We start from the raw sequence: 14,448 nt of genomic DNA, 5'->3' as shown, positions 1-14,448 counted from the left end.
TGCAGTCCATGTCTCATTGCTGTAAGGAAGCTTGTACAGCTAAAGTTTGCGTCCGAAGTGTGGATATAGCTTGATCGAAATAGTATGTCAGGATGCTGGAACAGTGGTAACAATATATCATTTATGGCGATTAAGGTGTTACTGTATCAATGGCATCATCTAGCTATGTACAGCGCAGATGTCGTCAGTAGCCTGTGTGCAGGGAGACGCCTCAGCTGCACCAGTGTGGTGTGGGTTTGGAGGGATACTTGGACAGACGCATATCTGTTCTGGAGTGTGAGAGACTAATGTCCCCGTGCATCTTCACTCTGTTACGCTGTGGACACTAGTGACTGCAGTGTGCCATACATGATCTAACAGTCAATAAAAAAAATGCCTACTGTACTGGTCTTCCCACAGAAGACAGAATGTAGATAACAAACCATTCTTAGAAGGGAGAGCCTGAACCTCAGAAATTACAATATTGTTAGTATTGTTATTAGATGTCTGGATACTTTAGATCAAATAGATCTATAGAATATAGATTGCAAACACAAATTACAATATTATTAGTACTATTATTGTTATTAGGTATCTGGGTGCCTAAGATCGCATAGAATCTATAGATTATAATTGCACAACACAAATTGGCACTTGTTTGAGTAAGTTTCATCATTAAACGTGGTTTGTTATATCATTCTTTCAGAGTAATAAAGTTTGTCCAAGACTCATAGCTTGGTGTGTTCCTTCGGTTCATTGCCTCTGAATTCCTTACCAACATCGTTGCCTCAGGCCACTCACTACAGCTGCCAGCATGGAGAGGACAGTGGTACACTGTTCCAGATGCTGAAAATGGGCACGTGCATAAACATTAAACTTTTGATCCCCTCACTCTTAGTGTGCTATTAATAAAAAGACTCCACAATCTGTTTCAAACTTGAAGACGGAAAAAAATCGCATATATCAGAATGTGATTGTACTTCTGTCGACTCCGTAACTGCATGATTCATTTCATTATACTAGAGAAATCAAATGCAAATTCCAGCAGTATCTTTCTTCTTGCGATATCATGAAGGCTTTCGACACTGATATGTCATTAACTGACATTTAATTATAGCTAATCGTACGAAGAGTGATGTGTTTGGATAAATCTTCATTGTGCTGTTGTCTTGAAACGGCACACTGTCACATGCTCGTAATAATAATAAAATGAAAGACAAGAATACAATATGGCGTCAGACTGTTATCGAATTTCGTGGTCGAATCGAGTTCTACTACTATCTCATCAGCGTTAGCCGTTCATCAAACTCAGTTCCTTGAAATTCAAGGGATGCAGTCAAAGAGGGGTTGCACTAGCTTGTGGCAGAGACAGAATAGAAATATCTATGGAACGAGCTTGCACATGAAACTTCCTGGCAGATTAAAACTGTGTTCCAGACCGAAACTCGAACTCGGGACCTTTGTATTTCGCGAGAAAATGCTCTACCATCTTTTTTCCTGTTTTTAAAGATCGGGACTAGTTCCCAGATTTCCGGCTTATCGCGAGCGGTCGCCTTACCATTTTTTTCCTTTATTTTTTGACTCGAACTTGAGACCTATACCTTTCGTGGCAAGTGCTCTACCGACTTTTTTTAGTTATTTTTTAAAAGAAAACAAATAAAAACCTCTATGTTTGAAAATAAAACACGACGTTCATCATAAAAATAAAACAAAACTCCTTGGGCCGGTCGCGTGACCGAGCGGTTCTAGGCGCTTCAGTCTGGCACCGCGCTGCTGCTACAGTGGCAGGTTCGAATCCTGCCTCAGGCATGAATGTGTGTCATGTCCTTAGGTTAGTTAGGTTTAAGTAGTTCTAACTTCTAGGGGACTGATTACCTCAGACGTTAAGTCTCATAGTGTTTAGAGCCATTTGAACCATTTTTTGAAAACTCTTTGAAAACGTAAAACGTAAGTAAGTATTTATCTCAACATTCTTCTTCCTTTTTCTTTGTTGTAACCGTAAATAAGTACACAGTCGCAACATCAGCAGCAACCCAACTTTTTTATGGGCGAGCACATGAGAAAGAAAACAAAATAAGTTGCAGATATAGAGCTATGCGTGAGTAGGATAAATATGTGTAAGGAAAAAAAAATGGAAGATGAAGAGAAAAGAGAAGGGAAAGAAGTCACGAAAACTTGCTGCGCCATGCTCCACTTTGGCGCTCCGTCAGAACAACATCCATTCTATCATTGACCATAAGAAGGGAAACTAGGGATCGTCCAGTCTTGGCTGGCACGTTTGACTGAGATTCTAGCTCCGAGACTGGTTGGTCAAGATACTCTGTAAATAGTTCGCGAAAGTGACCCGATAGTGTCGATATCGATAAAGGGTGTGGTGGTGTACTTAGAGGCGTGTCCAGAAGTCGGCCGGATCTACAATATCGTCCTGGAAGAAGCAGTTGGTAGCCATGCCACTGATCCATATGATAGCGTGCCATTTAGACGATGGAAGGCAGGTCGTGTCACGATGTACACTATGTGATCAAAAATATCCGGACACCGGTCTGAAAATGAATTACAAGTTCATGGCGTCCTCCATCGGTAATGCTAGTATTCAATATGGTGTTGGCCCACCCTTACCCGTGATGACAGCTTCCACTCTCGCAGGCATACCTTCAATCAGGTGCTGGAAAGTTTCCTGGGGAATGGCAGCCCTTTCTTCACAGAGTGCTACACTGAGGAGAGGTATCGATGTCGGTCGGTGAGGCATGGCACGAAGGCGTTCCAAAACATCCCAAAGGTGTTCTACAGGATTCAGGTCAGGACTCTGTGCAGGCCAGTCCATTACAGGGATGGTACTGTCGTGTAACCACTCCGCCGCAAGCAGTGCATTGTGAACAGGTGCTCGATCATGTTGAAAGATGCAATTGCCATCCCCAAATTGCTCCTCAACAGTGGGAAGCAAGAAGGTGCTTAAAACATCAATGTAGGCCTGTGCTGTGATAGTGCCACGCAAAACAACAAGGGGGTACAAGCCCCCTCCATGAAAAACACTACCACACCATAACACCACCGCCTCCGAATTTTAATGTTGGCACTACACACGCTGGCAGATGCCGTTCACCGGACATTCGCCATACTCACACCCTACCATCGGATCGCCACTTTGTGTACCGTGATTTGTCACGCCACACAACGTTTTTCCACTGTTCAATTGTCCAATGTTTATGCTCCTTACACCAAGCGAGGCGTCGTTTATCATTTACCAGCGTGATGTGTGGCTTATGAGCAGTCGGTCGACCATGAAATCTAAGTTTTCCCACCTCTCTCCTAACTGTCATAGTGTCTGCATTAGATCCTGATGCAGTTTGGAATTCTGTGTGATGGTCTGGATAGATGTCTGCCTATTACACATTACCACCCTCTTCGACTATCGGCAGTCTCTGTCGGTCAACATACGAGGTCGGCCTGTATGCTTTTTTCTGTACGTGTCCCTTCACGTTTCCACTTCACTATCACATCGGAAACAGTGGACCTAGGGATGTTCAGGAGTGTGAAACTCGCGTACAGACGTATGACACAAGTGACACCCAATCACCTGCCTTGTTCGAAGTCCGTGAGTTCTGCAGAGCGCCCCAATCTGCTGTCTCACGATGTCTAATGACTACTGAGGTCGCTGAAGTGGAGTACCTTGCAGTAGTTGGCAGAACAATGCACTTAATACGAAAAACGCATGTTTTGGGGGTGTCAGGATACTTTTGATCATATAGTGTATCATCATGGTAGCAGAAACGTTATGTGGGGCTATGTGGAGGTAGAAAGCCACAATCTTGTGTGCAAGGGTGCAGACAACTGCTGCTGGCCCACACTCTAAACGATGTAAATCCGTATCTTCGATGTTGCACTTGAGGCAAAGGGTGAATCCATCAGTGCGATGCGATGCAGTTTCTGTCTTGTAATACATTTGCTGTTGACGAGAAGATACCATGTCATGGTGGTGTCAGTGGTGTGGTATGGTTGGTTGACCGTTTTCCAAACAGTAGGGCCGGCCGGGGTAGCCGAACGGTTCTAGGCGCTACAGTCTGGAACCGCGCGACCGCTACGGTCGCAGGTTCGAATCCTGCCTCGGGCATGGATGTGTGTGATGTCCTTAGGTTAGTTAGGTTTAAGTAGTTCTAAGTTCTAGGGGACTAATGACCTCAGAAGTTAAGTCCCATTTGAGCCATTTGAGCTACGGTCGCAGGTTCGAATCCTGCCTCGGGCATGGATGTGTGTGATGTCCTTAGGTTAGTTAGGTTTAAGTAGTTCTAAGTTCTAGGGGACTGATGACCACAGATGTTAAGCCCCATAGTGCTCAGAGCCATTTGAACCATTTGAACCAAACAGTAGGCCATGAAACCTGGGGTGACGTGCTTCGACGGGGTTTTGTGGTGGGTACTTTTGGAGAAGGCAGTAGATGTCACAGGTGGTCATCTTCCTGGTCCTGGGGAGATCGGTGCATATGTAGCTGTATTCCAAAAAGAAAAAGCCAATGTGCAACATTGGAGTTGGGATGTGTGCCATAGACGTAGGTGGGTGTCTCGAAACAGGTGCGAGCTCGGTGGTCAACATTCTAGTAAAACTAGCATTTTGGCTTTTCCATAACTGGAGTATAATATTGGTGTAAAGTGCAGTAGTCCTGGCTCTCACGTTAACCAGATCGAGGCCACCATTCCGCTTCAGTAAGGCGAGGGCATCATACTGGACTTCGTAGCTGTGTCCAGAACATATAAAATACCCAAAAGCCGCCTGTAATCTGGCCGCCATTGTCGCAGTGATGGGCAGAATCTGTCTGATGTGGAGTATCCGGGCTACCAGATGGGTATTGATGAAGGTGACTCTCTGGCACATATTCAACAGGCGTAGTAAGTGAATTTGTATGTTTGCCCGGATGCGTTGCAGTAGCGCCCGAAAATTGATGGCCGAAGTGCAGCAAATGTCTCGTGTGTACACCAATTCGACAGAGCAAATGGTGTCCACCAGTTGAAAGGGGATTACTCTGTCTGTGGCAAGGCTACGGCCGATCTTCATGGCGCATGATTTTGCGACGTTCATAGCGCTCCCTGCTCTTGCAGTGTAATGGGTAATCCACTGCATCGCAACTTGTATGTCGGCCGCTGAACGTACGACGAGGACCAAGTCGTCCGCATAGGCCCAGCAGCGGAAAACATGATCCCGGAGTGGAATACCTGTCAAGCGTCGTCATAATCCGCAAATGAGTGGTTCCATCGCAGTGGCATAAAGCACCGTCGACAGTGGGCAACCCTGCCGTACTGAGCGTTCAAGACGTATAGGTTCTGTAAATCCGTTAACGAGAAGCCTGGACGTTGCTCCACGAAGGAGCGGCATAATCACCTGCGCTAACGTCGGGGGAATCGCCAACCGGTCCATCACTGCATTAAGGAATGCATGATTGATGCTGTCAGACACTTGATTGAAGTCGATGGAGATTAAAGTGCCTGGCAGCCGCGAGTGTATTGCCACAGCGATCACACCTCGATATTCACTGAGGGCTGTCTGTATATTATAATCGCCGCCTAAAGATGTTTGTTCGTGGGAAACAATTTCTCGTAACGTATGTTTGAGTGGCACAGTTAGAAGGCGTGTGAAAATCTTGAAGTCGGAATTGAGTAACGTGATCGACGGACAACTATCGAGTCGTGTTCCTCCTGCAGGTTTCAGGACTGGTATGAGTAAGCCTTCCATGAACATTGGTGGTGAGAGTGCTGCGCCAGACAAAAGTTCCCAGTTCATGTCTCTCCATTGTGGCAACATAAAATCTTGGAAGGTTCTGTAAAATTCGAGTGGTAAACCATCTGGGCCAGGAGACTCATTCCGTGATCCTTTGGCCACAGCGCCATGACGTCGTCAGTGGTCATTTCCGCAGTCAGGGGGTTGCAGTCGCTGCGTTTAATCTACAATGTATCTCCTGGGCAACCTCAGCAATTGCCTCTGCACCGGAAGGTACTTCTTGATAGAGAAGTCTGTAGTGCATTGTGAAGGTATTCACAATCGTAGCTTGCGAAGTCAGCCATCGTCCATCAGGTAGGTCTAAAGTTGTCATTAAGGCCTGTCGGCGTCGACGAACATTTTGAACAATAGGATGCATAGAAGATTCTTCACCGTTAATCCTACCTTGGCCACGTGCTCGTATAATGGCTCCTTCCGAACGGCATCTGGTCAAGATTAAAATATTTGTCTTGATGCATTGAGCTTCTTTTAGATGGTCCTGGGGTGGAGGATGACCGATGAGCTCGCATAGAGTGCTATAGTAGAAATTTGTTGTCTGGTGATTCCACCTGGTTTTAGCTCTGCCATAGTATGTCAAGGTGCGTCGGATGGCTGATTTGGCGCACAGTAACCACCATTGCAGTGTGGTCTCGTAACACATAATGCGTTCAACACAAGCATGCCGCATGTCGGTGACCTGTTGTCTGCATTCAGGGTCCTGCAGTAGCGTGATGTAGAGTTCCCAAGGACCTGCAATGCGCCATGTAAGTTGCCTACGTAGGTTCATGATACAGATGTAGATGTCATGATCCGAAAAGGCAGACGGTCAACATTATATATATATATATATATATATATATATATATATATATATATATATATATATATATATATATATTCTGTCGAGTCGGTCGGGTGGCGGAGTGGCTCGTGATGTGTGTATGCCCCGGTCGGTCGCCGTGTACCACTCTCCAAGCGTCGAGGAGATGAAGGCAGTGGACGAGGAAGCAAAGTTCTGGACATGTGGTTAAATGAGGGTATTGGTCTCTACGCTAGAGAAAACAGTTGAAATCTCCACCTACAGTGAGATAATCGTATCTGCTGAGGAATAAAGGCGTGAGATCTTCTGTGTAGAACTGGAAGCGATCCGTCCGTTTATCAGTACCCGATGGGGCATAGAGATTTATGATCTTGATTCCTTCAACTGTTATGGCCACCCCTCGCACTTTTGGGAGGTACGCAACATTGGAAACTGCAATCCCTTCTCTGGGGAGGATGGCTGCGCCCATGTGTTCCATAACCTCGAGGGTGGTGTATGTCTCGTATCCATAACATCTGGACCAAGCTGCTGTCCTCAGTTCTTGTAGCAGGGCGATGTCGATGTCCACTGCTCTTAGTGTGTTGCAGAACAGTTGAAGTTTAATGTGGAAGCCGATATTATTGGTGTTGACAGTAGCTATTTGGTACGCCTGGTGAGAGACCTGTGCTGTCGATAGGTTCGTAGCTTGTGAAGATTGTCATGGTGGATTCTTGAAGTCCATAGTAGTCGCAGGAGTAGTCGTAGAAACAATCCCCATTTTAGTGTTGGTCTGACAAGGGTACAGATCTCATTTCCACATCGGATAGAGGTGGTAAATCTGCATCATCCGCCGATGAAAAATGTCCGTCAGTTTCAATATTGGTGGGAGGTGGCATTGCTGGCCGAGTCAGCTAAATTGCGTTGGTGACAACGGGCGTGGTATGTTCCATGTCTTCTGGGCGCGGGGCTAGCTCACGATCTCTGTTGGACAGCTTACCGTCTTGTGGATGACACGTCTTCGTGGCAAAGGAGAAAGAGTTATCGTGTACTCCGTCAGATTTATGCTCCATCTCTTTGTGCTGCGGAGGGGGCTCAGTGGTCGATTCTGATGTCTTGCGGCGTCTTTTTTGTTGTCTGGGAGACTTTTGGCTCTGGCAATGTGTTTCGGTATCTGAGGAAGGAAGAGATTCGCGTACAAAAGCCGCGGGTGCTATGATGCAGTTTTCAGTCTTACTCTCACTGATATCCTTGCGATCTTCTAGCACAGGCGTGTCCGGCTGTAAGTCATGTTCGTGGGCGGCACTGCTGGTGGCAAGGTGCTGTGACGCCTCTGTGTGTATCGGTTCAGAGAGATGCACATGACCTGCGTCTTGTGAGGGCTGAACGTGCAGTGTCACCGCATAGGTGGTTGGAAGGGCGGTTGTGGTTCAGTCAATGGTCGTATCGTCATGCTGTAGTTGTGTGATGCGGCCTTGCCACAACCGAACATGTTTGAGGTTGTCCGTCGTAAATGACCACCGCACTGCAGCCACCGATAGAAATGTACGGTGGAACGTGGCGTTTGAGATCTGCTCGGACTTGTCTCACACTGTTAAGCACTGGATACGTCGTAAACTTCATCTTCATTCAGCTCGAAAGGCAGTTCGAATACACGGATCGTTCAAAGGCCAAGTCCTGCATGGTCGGCATCCACAGGCCCGACTTTGCTGTCGGAGAGTCGAAATTTTAGTCCATATCGCGTCTGTTGAATAATCTCGTTTCAGGCAGCGTCAGAAGTCATCTTAACATAAACGATGCTGCCAATGATCGACGGGTATATGGCGATGAGATCGTCATGGGGGATCTTCATATCTTCGCGTAGGAAGCGTTCAACAGCCAGTGCTTTGGGTCGTGCATATTCATTTGAAAAGGTGAACTTAAGTGTGTTCTTCCTGTAAGAGTTGGCCATTATAGCTTGTTCGACTGAGAAGCGCGGTGACGGGGAAGTAAACAAACACTCCGCACGCGCAGCGGCGTGGACGGCCGAGCACGGTTCGCACTGATGCCCTGCCAAAGGCAGACTGTGTCATCTGAGCTACCCAAGCACGACTCACGACCTGCCTCCACAGCTTCAACTGCCAGTACCTCGTCTCCTACCTTCCAAAATTCACAGAAGGTCTTTGTGAATCTTGCAGAACTAGTACTCCTGAAAGAAAGGATATTGCAGAGACATGGCTTAGTCACAGCCTGGGGGATTTTCCATAGCAGAGGCCCTCCCTGTGAAAGGCAACGGTCCTGACTTCGAGTCTCGGTTTGGAACACAGTTTTAATCTGCCAGGAAGCTTCATATCAGTGCACACTCCGCTGCAGAGTGAAAATCGCATTCTGGAGCTTGCAGATGCGCAGAACAGGTTTTTGTTGTCAACATACGTTGCCTTCGTGGTCATGTGCCCTAGAGACAACATACGTTTGTCCATAATTCTCCCTTTAAATTTTGAATGTCTACTTACATCGCTAGTACAGACCGATTCCCTTCATACATTCTGTGGATTTCGTGTTGTCGTTTTGTAGGAGTCATAAAAATTTGCATTTGATAACTAAAATAATAATGGCTCTTATCTTTGAAGAAGAACGTGAACGGGAAATTCGCTTCTTTGCGGCAAGTGTATCAGTTCAAATGTCACTTTTTGGTTTTAGAACAGTCACAGCTATTTTATGGAGTCTGTTCTAATGGAGATTTTTCCAACAATGAAGCTGAGTTTGTATTTAAGATAAATGCTGAAATTTCGAAAAGTTTGAAATAGTGCTGGCGGGAACTGACACCATGAATCCAGCAGGGCTGTCCACAAATCAGGAAGAGTAAGAGGGGGTGGAGATCTCTTCTGAACAGCATGTTGCAAGGCATCCCAGATATGCTCAATAATGTTCATGTGTGGGGAGTCTGGTGGCCAGCGGAATGTTTAAATTGATAAGAGCGTCCCTGGAGCCACTCTGTAGCAATTCTGTACGTGTGGGGTGTCGCACTGTCCTGCTGGAATTGCACAATTCCGATGGAATACACAATGGACATGAATGGATGCAGATGACCAGACAGGATGCTTACGTACATGTCAACTGGCAGGTGCGTGGTGTCGCACTGTCCTGCTGGAATTGCACAATTCCGACGGAATACACAATGGACATGAATGGATGCAGATGACCAGACAGGATGCTTACGTACATGTCAACTGGCAGGTGTGGGGTGTCGCACTGTCCTGCTGGAATTGCACAATTCCGATGGAATACACAATGGACATGAATGGATGCAGATGACCAGACAGGATGCTTACGTACATGTCAACTGGCAGAGTCATTTCTAGACGTATCAGGCGTCCCATATCATTCCGACTGCACACGTCCCATACCATTACAGAGCCTCTACCAGCTTCAACAGTTCCCTGCTGACATGCAGGGTATCTGGATTCATGAGGTTGTCTCCATAGTCGCACACGTCCATCCGCTCGATACGATTTGAAACGAGACTAGTCTGACCAGGCAACATGTTTGCATAACAGTCCAATGTCGGTGTTTATGGGCACAGGCAAGGCGTAAAGCTTTGTGCTGTGCAGTCACCAAGGCTACAAGAGTGGGCCTTCAGCTCCGAAAGCCCATATCGATTATGTTTCGTTGAATGGTTCACACGCTGACACTTGTTGATGGCCCAGCATTGAGGTCTGCAGCAATCTGCAAAAGGGTTGCACTTCTGTCACGTTGTACGATTGTCTTCGGTCGTCGTTGGTCCCGTTCTTGCAGGATTTCTTTCCCGGCTGCAGTGATGTCAGAGATTTGCTGTTTTAACAGATTCGTGGTATTCACGGTACACACATGAAATGATCGTATGGGAAAATCCCCACTTGAATGCTACCTCGGAGATGTTGTGTCCCATCGCTCGTGCACCGATTCTAACACCACGTTCAAAATCACTTAACTCGATAACCTGCCAGTGCAGTTGCAGTAACCAATATAGCAACGGCGTCAGACACTTTTTGTTTTATATAGGCGTTGCCGACCACAGCGCTGTATTCTGCCTGTTTACATACCTTTGTATGTGAATAAAATGCCTACACCAGTTTCTGGTATTCATACATACATACATATATGCCATTTTTCTCCTATATTGTACAAAACATCATATCAGATAAGATTGAAACACTTTGCTTTTGAATAAAACACAAAACTCTTTCTTCATGTTACAGAATACCGTATGGTATTAGTATTCCAGTTTCAGATATACAAACTGACAATTCATCATGCAGGTCTGTTATCAGAAATGCAGCAAGAGAAATAAACTCTTAACTCCTACAAGTCTTTTTAAGATTCATTACTACCACAAGAAATCGACATTCGTCAAGTTGCGGGTTTCAGTAGTGCTATATGTGTTTGAATGTTATAATGGAATTCGCTATTAGAAATTACTGCAGCAGATGGCTAAAAACTATGCTCAATAACCCAACACATTTTGCACACATGTTTACAGAATGAAAACATTTATTCATAATGAAGCCAAAACGGTATGGAACTGTAGTAATCCTACAAATCAGATTTTTCCCCTTTCATATATTTCTCTCTGGGCCTGTAGCAACAGCAACTGTTCACCATTGCTACTACAAACAAACAAGTGGTAAGAAGGCAAGAAGTACAAGTCCTGAGGTCACTTGACAGTGCTAGTTTAACACTAGTAACAAGCACAGACTCCAATGATCACTCCCGAGATATGTCTGCTGTATGGTGGCAGGCCAGAAGCGTCCAACTGCTCCTATATCGCATATGCTGGGACATCCACAGAGCCATCTATTGGTCCAGTTCTGGCAGACATGAGTAATGATAAGATTCGACATGTAGGAACTGTACTAACATCTGTACCCTTACATGTTGGATATGTTTTCATTCAATCTTCTTGCACATAAGAGTGCAGATGAAAACGGCAAATAATTTACATTTCATAATACCTGGACAAAGAATAATAATAATAGTTTAAATAAGAACACAAATTGATAAAATAATTTTTATTAAATACACTAATCTTTTTCGAATAGTGAAAAGGTCAGCTCTAATGAAGGAGAGGAAACAATAGTTTTTGACATTATTTTGTAGCAGCTAATTAATTCCTTAATCTTTATTTATTTTAAATCGCCTTTGACCATACTTACAATGGAATAGGCTCCATCTTTGTACTCAAATTGATGTACTTAATTACATACATAGTTATAGACATTTAGCCCCACATTTTCAGTTTTAATGTATGTTTACAATCTGTACACTAAAAAATTTAGTTAGATCATATTATAAAATAAATGTTCAGTTAGCTAGTTATACTATTTTGTTTTAAATAGTTTACAAGACATGGACCATGGTGAGGGTGGTAATTTGCAAAAAAATTTAAGGAACTGACTTTGGAGGAATGGTCCGCTTTCACCAGGCTGTCTCTTGGAATATCTGTTTTAATTTTTCCCCTCATGTTGTGCTGGCTTATATCTCATCTTATTTCAAATTCTTTTACATTCAGTTTAATGTCCAGTGATGAGACATACATACAGTTGCAAGTATATTAAATTTCCTGAGCTGCTGTCAACACTGATCTCTTGGTTCAGTTCTGCACATTTCTCTTATGACTTTTTTTTTATCTTCGATATGTCGCTTACATAATTATATAGAGGGCTCCTACACCAGCAGTCCATAAGAAATGTGAGACTGCAACAGTCCAATATATATCTTCCTTAAATATTCTAAAGTGACTTAATCTCTCACTTTCCACATTAGGTCTTTGTTATTCTTTTGCAGATATGACTGATGTGTTTTTTTTCACATGAATTTGAAGTCAGTTTGAAATTCTAAATGTTTAACCATTCTGCTTTCTATAATGTTACTTAGACTTAATAGAAGATGATTGGTCTTGTCAGTGTTGCACAGAAATTTGTTAGAGACAGCATCTAACGATTCCAGTGACATTGTAGTAATGCTGATGTGTCTTGATGAGTTACATTCAGTATTGTGCCATCTGCATAGCACATCACAGATTGGGAAACATGCTATGGGAAATCGTTAGCTACAGTTATAAAAGAAGAATGGTTCAATAACTGATCTCTATGCTAGGGGAAATCTTTTTATTCCCATCTACATATCGTACAAAGTGTTTATATGTATATATTTTCTTTGTAATATGAATATCCATGTTTCGAAATGTTTAGCTGACACTTTTTCTCTTCTTTCAGAAGTTTACCATGCAAACATTGTCAACAACACCCTTCATGGATTTTGCTACGGCCATAAATAATTTTCATCAACAGTAGTTCCTTGATTCAGGCTATATATCTGACTTTTGTATCGCAGATGAAATCTCATAAACTCACTTTCACCACTTGTAAATGGGCTAAGTGAAGTGATGTGCTGACATTGCATCTAGTGTCAACTCATCACCCACCAATCGAATGAGTAACCAAAATGAGTACGATGCAAGTGGCATCAAGTTCAGATCGGCCAGTCAAATATAGAGCGACTGGAAACATTAGGATACACAACAAGTCAATCTGTTACTGCAACCTTTATTTGGCATTTGCATTCATTGGCTTCACCATATCACAGCCAAATTATCACCTTTCAATCTAACCTACACTACAAGTTAGTCTGTCACCACAACCAAATCGACTGATTTCATGCGAACACCAGTTGTACCACCCTCATTTTAGCGACTTGTCCATTTTTAGGGTTTTGTGCCTCAATCAATAAAAACAGAATCCTTATAGGATCACTTTGTTGTCCCCTATATGTCCAACTGCTGAGAACCCCTTTTTTCATGAATGGGTTGATGTATCGAGTTGAAATTTATGTCTCATACTAAGATCTATAGTCCTTTGGTGAAGTAAAAAATTTAGGCTTCTACATCAATGCAATCAAAGTATGATCATATGCTGTATCAAGTAAAATTTGTGACTGGATTGAAGAATATTTGGTAACAATGACACAACATGTTATATTGGATAGAGAGTCATCAGCAGATGTAAAAGTAACTTTGAGTGTGCCCCAGGGAAGTATGTTGGAACACTTTCTGTTAATCAATATTAATATGAGGGATGGAACTTTGATAGTGGCAACTATTTATTTACAGCTTGTACAAAATAGATATGTGTTTCATAGTTTTACTGACCTTCAAAGTAGTCACCAGCATTGTGTATAACCGGTTGCCAGTGATGTGGATGTCATAGGATACTCTTAGGAGTGCCAGTTGCGTTGACAGTTCCAGTAGCGCAGTTTATTACCTGACGAATTTTTAGCAGTTCTGAAGCGAATACCGTGAAGTGTTTCCTTCAATTTAGAAATGGAGATGAACTTATGAGGGCTAAAGCCAGGGGAGTGGAGTAGGTGGCGTAGCACTTAGCAGCCTCATCAGTCAAACAAATCAATAACAGCTTGCACTGTACGTGCTTGAGTTATATCCTCAAAATGATGGTCAGTCCCTGCAGAAAGTGTCATCACTTCTGTGTGTAAGCTGGTTGTAGGTTGTGTTCCAAAAATGAATAACATAGAAACAGAATTGATGACACTTTCTACAGGATCTGACCATCATTATGCAAGACAATGCTCAAGCATGTACAGTGCAAGCTCTTACTGATTTATTTGACTGATGGGGCTGCTAAGTGCTATACCACCTACTGCACTCCCCTGACTTATGCCCTCGTGAGTTTAACTCGATTTCTAAACTGAAGAAAACGCTTCACGGCATTCGCTTCAAAACTGCTACAAATTCGTCAGACAACAGACCGCGCCGCTCAAGCTATCAACACAACTGGCACTGCTAAGAGTATCCTATGACTCCCACATCGCTGGCAATGGGTTATACACAATGCTGGTGACTACTTTGAAGGTCAGTAAAACTTTGAAACACGTATCTATTTTGTACGAGCTGT

The sequence above is a fragment of the Schistocerca nitens genome, chromosome 9 (assembly GCF_023898315.1).
Source record: "Schistocerca nitens isolate TAMUIC-IGC-003100 chromosome 9, iqSchNite1.1, whole genome shotgun sequence".
NCBI classification, from domain to species: domain Eukaryota; kingdom Metazoa; phylum Arthropoda; class Insecta; order Orthoptera; family Acrididae; genus Schistocerca; species Schistocerca nitens.
This window is presented reverse-complemented; position numbering follows the sequence as displayed.